Here is a 6000-nt window from a genome sequence, read left to right as displayed (position 1 = left end):
TTCTTGTCACCTCTGCGTGTGTGTGTTTTTGTTCCCTTCGGCCATCGCAGTGTCATTTTCTGTCTTTATTTATACTTTTTTTTCCACTCCTGTAAAGAAGGAGCTTATCCATATGGTTCTCATGTGCGACCCTCATGGGGTTTTGCTTCCTTCGGCCATCGCAGTGCCATTTTTTGTCTTCATTTATTCTTTTTTCTACTCCTGTAAAAAAGGAGCTTTACATAAGGTCTTCATATGCAAACTCATCTGGTCTTGGGGTCCACGTGCCACCGTGTGGAGACACTTACCTCAGCCGCAACCTGTGTGTCCTCGTGTTTTCTTCTGGAGTCACGCGGGGCCACACAGAGGCGGCTAGAGGCGATACTTACGCACACAATTGGCAGGCACTTCCCATCTTTTGTTAACCACCCCCACGCCTTTTTTTTCCCCCCAATTAGTCGCGTGCCCGCGCGGGCCCACCTCACTCATTCACCTCTTTCACGCGGCGCCTTTGCTGGCGCATCTTAGCGTTTGGGTTTCGTGTCCTGGCTGTGTTCCTCTTTCCCCTTTGATTTTTCTCATTTTTCTTTTTCAAGCCCTGTGTGTGCCATGTTCACTGCTATAAGAAGACCCTTCCATGCACTGTATGATCATTCTTGAAAAAGACCAGTCCCTGGTCGAAACGTTGAATAAATCTGTTAAGTTTTTCAATGTGACTTCCCCAACTTCTAATATTTTTAATCACTTGCCTTGAATATTTTGTTATCCCTTATATATATATACACACAGTAGCCGCCGCGGTGGCTCAGTGGCTATGGTGCTCGGCTGCTGTCCCGAAAGACGCGGGTTCGATCCCGACCGCGGCGGTTGAATTTCTTTGGAGGAGAAATTCGAGGCCCGTGTACTGTGCGATGTCAGTGCACGTTAAAGAACCCCAGGCGGTCGAAATTTCCGGAGCCCTCGACTACGGCGTCTCTCATAGCCTTAGTCGCTTTGGGACGTTAAACCCCAAAAAGCAAGCAAAGCAAGCAAGCAAGCAAGCAAGCAAGCATATATATATATAGTAGAAATTGAATACCAATCAGAGTATGTAATTTACGCTTACGACACAGCTTTCTTTCTGTCGGGCACCAACGCAAATGAGATAGTCGAAAAGGTCAACAGCGTGGTGGGTAAACTTTACTCGTGGTCTGAAAATCTTCCTGTACTAATAAACACTCTTTAAAAGAAGGCGATATTTTTAAGAGCCAAAAATGTGAAATGGGTCGTACATACAAATTTAGTCCTGGGTGGTAATACGATAGAACTAACTAATGCTCTAAAAACACTTGGTGTTCACTTTAATGAGTATATGTTATGGGATTCAAGTCGTCAATTGAAGCAATGTGATGCCCTGTTACCCACTCCCTAATGTAATACCTCTTCAATGCGGCCTTTGAGGTAGTACTAAAAAATAAAAATGAAAAAGTAACCGCATCGAGCAATAGGGGGTAAACTAGCTCGCGTTGTCGCCATACTCAGAAGGTTAAAGTGCATGGTATCTACTTGGACAAAACTTGCAATCTAGCATGCTCTGTTTGACGCTCAGTTTAAATACTGCCATTTGGTTTGGGGTACAACGACGCAAACCAAGATTCAAAAGGTTTTAGGAGTACAAAAAAAAAATGCAGTGGGAGCAATAGCATCCGCTACATAATTAGCACCTACAACTTATTTTTTTAAATACTGCATTGTTGATGCAAGGTTCATGCATGAGTATCGTGTGATTCAGGTGTATAAATCTCAACTACACAGTGTCACTACATTTTTATCTGATCTTGCTAATACCGTTCTTCATAAACAAGGCACTATGAGCACCGGTATGCACCTTGTCCATGCACAATTTACGGACTTCAAAACACTAAGATATGTATTACCGTCATTCCTGAACAGATGCACTTTCACGATTCTATTCATTCTCTCCGTCTCATACAACAGTATCAGAAATATGTTCCTACGAAACAATGAATTGTACCCAAACAAAAATATATAAAGTACCCACGCGATGTGATTAATCTGCTAGTCTTTTCCTGTTTGTATTAGTACGTTGACTTCGCCGGTGATCTATTATGAAGATAGTGTAAGTAATTGTTATTTCATATATTCTCTTGTTTTTTTTTTGTTTTTTTATGTTATCTACCATAGCCGTGTTGAATCGTTACGGGAGGTGGGAGCTTTGTCAAGTTGTGTGGACAGCTTTTTTTGCCTTTGGGCTCTGCCATTGTTCATGAGTGAGATAAACGGAACTGAACTGAACTCAACTCAACAAAACCCCGATGCAAAACTAGAAAGCCACAAAACTCTGCGACCTTGATGAGATACCCAAGGTGCAACGGTGAATATACCCCAAACTGCTTTCCCAGAAAGCCGCAAAGATGTAACCTCAGGCGAACTTCCCTATTTCGTCACCTCTTTCTTCTGCAGCTAGCGGACCATCTATGCTGTATCGGGGCAACCATGCTGTGTACGCATCTAAACATTTAGTGGTCTTTACTGTTATATAGTTTCGCCCTCACCTGGATTGGTAATCCAGTGGAGCCCTGAACCACGCGGGCAAAAGTGCTGCCGTGAGATGTGGACGCTAAAATGTTGCAAAGAATCTCGGGTGAAACATATGGCTTAAACATCGGCAAAAAAATTGACGGTAATCACTGCATGTATGCTATGCTTCGGAAACTATCGAAACCTGGTTATTCTGCCTTCGGCAGATTCTGGAAGATGCAGCACCCTACCACTGACGGAGTTCTCAACAAAAAGCATTGAACCTTACATCTGGCTATCTCACCTGAAAAGCGCATAAGAATGAAGTGATACTTTAGAATTCAGAAAAAAAAATTGTCATTTTAGTACTCAAAGCATGCTAGAGGCGAGTCATGTCGCTCCACTCATGATTCATAAGTATATTACCAGGTAGAGCGTTTAACCAACCAGAATGTAAGCTCTTTGTAATCCATACATATTATTGGCGACTGGAAAATTGGAAGCCGGAGCCAAGAAATGCACATATGCAATAAAAAGAGCTGATATCACAGATAAAAAGGTTGCCACGCAAAGACCTCGAGTGTCGTTTATTTCAGCACTAAACAGGTGGATATCATTCTTTGGCACAGCAGTAGAAGCTACGACCTTATGCCGTTCAAAATCTAGACCAGTATGGTGGGCTTGTTAGCACATAAGAAGGACTCACCTGCGTAAGCCTTCGCCTCGCGCCGGTAGCTTCTATTGCAATGTCACATAAAGTTGTCCGCGGGTGCACGTGCAGTCTTGCTTTTTGCCTAACTGATGATTACGTAGTCTCAGCTACCTTCGCAACGCTAAAGCATAGATGAAGTACTACAAAGACGTTTCTGCGCAGGTGATGTACTTTTATTCCAAGGTTGTTATCGATTTTAGACCAGAGAAACGAACGGAAATACGGCTGCGTGCTAGACCAGGTACTTTCTTCGAAGGGGACATCAATACAAGTATAGGGGAGGTTGTGGGAATGGCCGTGGTGTTCTATCCACCCCAGCTTGCGTTTTTAATGGCGGAGCAATGCCACGCTGGTGGTGCTTTCTGCCCGTGTGTAGCCTGGACGGACAGACCTTCCCGTAGATACACACAGAAACAGCGACGACATGGCAACCACTCTGTACGAACGCAGAGCAGGTAAGCACCGTTGTCTTATCTTGCTATCGCGAGCTCGCACGTGAAGATCCTCCCGCCGTCGGTGCCTTCCTTCCGTTTGGCGGGCGCCCAGATCGATATCTTCACATAGTCGTCGCTTCCACTCTCGTTCGGGACGACGTTCGTGTAGTCCTGCCGAGTACTACGTCGGACGACCCACCGTTGCTGCCACGGTAGCAAGCGACTAAGTGGCGGCATGCTCAGGTCTACAGCGTCATGAGCAACCAGTGACACCTGTAGCTGAAATTCGGACTTGTATTCGCGTGTCCCTGACACTGCGAGATGAAGGCCAAAAATTTATTTCTAGAGAAATACTTTCTGAATGAAATACCTCTACCTAAGCTTTAAGGAAGAACTGAACTGCGGTGGCAGGCGATAACCTAGCTTGGGCAACTTCACTCCCCTCATGGGGCTCCGCTTCAGGCGATCTCTTTGCCCTCAGCAATCCCAGCGGCGGCGTAAGCGTAGGTGACAGGAGTCATCTACTTGCCATCTGCTTGTGCTTTGCGAGCTGGTTAGTGGCCTAGTATTGTAGTTAAAGCAATGTAAGCTTACAATCAATATTAAGAAGCTGGAAAAGAGTTTCAGAGCAGTTTTCATGGTCATGCACAGCACTACAATTGAATAAATACAACAGGAGAATAAGTTGAAAATGAGGATACCACCGGGGATAATTTGGTATGACAGTGCATTCTTTCATCTTCGTGTCTTTAATGCTTGGCTTCTCAGTGTGATTCAGCAACAATGCAGCCTCATTAGCTCAGTCATCAGCTTCGAATTGAAGCTACACTGATAAAAGCTGCGACAATAAGGCTGAATCCGAGGTTCTAACGGGATGGGAGCGAGAACAAAGGAAGATCAGGTATGGCGCGAGCTTGCAGGTGCTTTCGAGGAACAGTTCGATTTAGCCTACTACCGCGTAAAACGGCCACACTCCGACCTTTTTTACCGCGGCGAGCGCGCGTAAGCACAGAAGCGAGCAGCCACCCAGCGATGAAGGGAGCCAAGTGGCCATCACTCACAGCCGTTATAACGCACGACTCGCCAGAAACAGACAAGGTGCTAGGTGGCAAAGCGGGCTGCGCAAAATGGTGTTTTACATCACTTGAGCCCTTTAGATTTTCTGGCTTTGTGACCAAGATATTATATTTTATAAGGGGAGCTAAACAAAGAGAATCCTCTATATTACTGGAGTGAATATCATTTACTCTCATTTCCGTGTACTTCTTTTTTACAGAGCGCCAGTGTGGTAAACAAACAAAAATGAATAAAATAAAATACATGCAAAAGGCTAAATCAATCATAATTAGTAGAAATACCCCTGAGTTCGCACACCTCTGACTTATTGCGTTTTTGCGCCCTTATAAATATGTCGAGTAGACATTCTATAGACTTCTTATATACTCTATTACCTTCCCTTAGATATTTCTTCCTGTATATTCATAGTCAATAGACATTCTGTAGAAAAATGTGCACCATAATTGCATGGCCATAAATCTACAGATTGTCTATAGACTGTCTAAAGGATTTGTATTGCCCGTTGACTATTCTCGAGGATTGTTCTGTAGACTGTCTAAAGAAATTTGTGCAAGGGCGCAGACGACTGAACACACGAAATAGGCGCACAGTCTTGCTCGCTTTGTTACAAAGTAGCTTACATTTCTAAGTACCACCACATTGTTCTTCCGTTGCGCATGTTTATAAAGTATTTTCCGTTATGCAAACAGACTTCTATTATGAAAATTTATCTCCACATTCTGTGATTTTTCCTCTAAATGATTCTTCAGCCTTTTTGAACGCCAAACGTAAATAACGAGAAAATGTTCCTCGCGGAAGTTCCACAACTCGTTTGCTGATAAAAAGAGTGCAGCAATGATGCTCTAGCTATTGTCTTCATGACGAATGCATGAAGAACGCAACAGTGTCCTCAATACGTAGATAGGTGCGCGAGGTGCATTTTTATAGACATAAAGTAGTGTGAACAGAAAAAAAACATAATAAAAACATTTCCCATCGCAGACTGCGTCACTATGGACAGACGCATGCGAGAGTAAATAGCAAAACGTCAAGGCAACCGGCGAGGTGCGGAGAGGCAGTGAAAAAACTGCTATTTTTCTTGCCCGCTGAGAAGAGGAGGCTGCTGTTACAAACATAACCATCCGATGGCTGCCGACAGGCTGCGTTGGAATCCAGTCCTCTGCAATGTGCATGCTTACGCTTTCTCGAAAACAAGCTTCTGTATCGTGTTATCATAGTTGGCTGCAGAATCAGCATTGCGCTGTTTCATTCTGCTTAAAAGGGACCGGACATCGAGCA

Source organism: Amblyomma mixtum, chromosome 1, assembly GCF_055824585.1.
Source record: "Amblyomma mixtum isolate Tamu chromosome 1, ASM5582458v1, whole genome shotgun sequence".
Taxonomy (NCBI): Eukaryota; Metazoa; Arthropoda; class Arachnida; order Ixodida; family Ixodidae; genus Amblyomma; species Amblyomma mixtum.
This window is presented reverse-complemented; position numbering follows the sequence as displayed.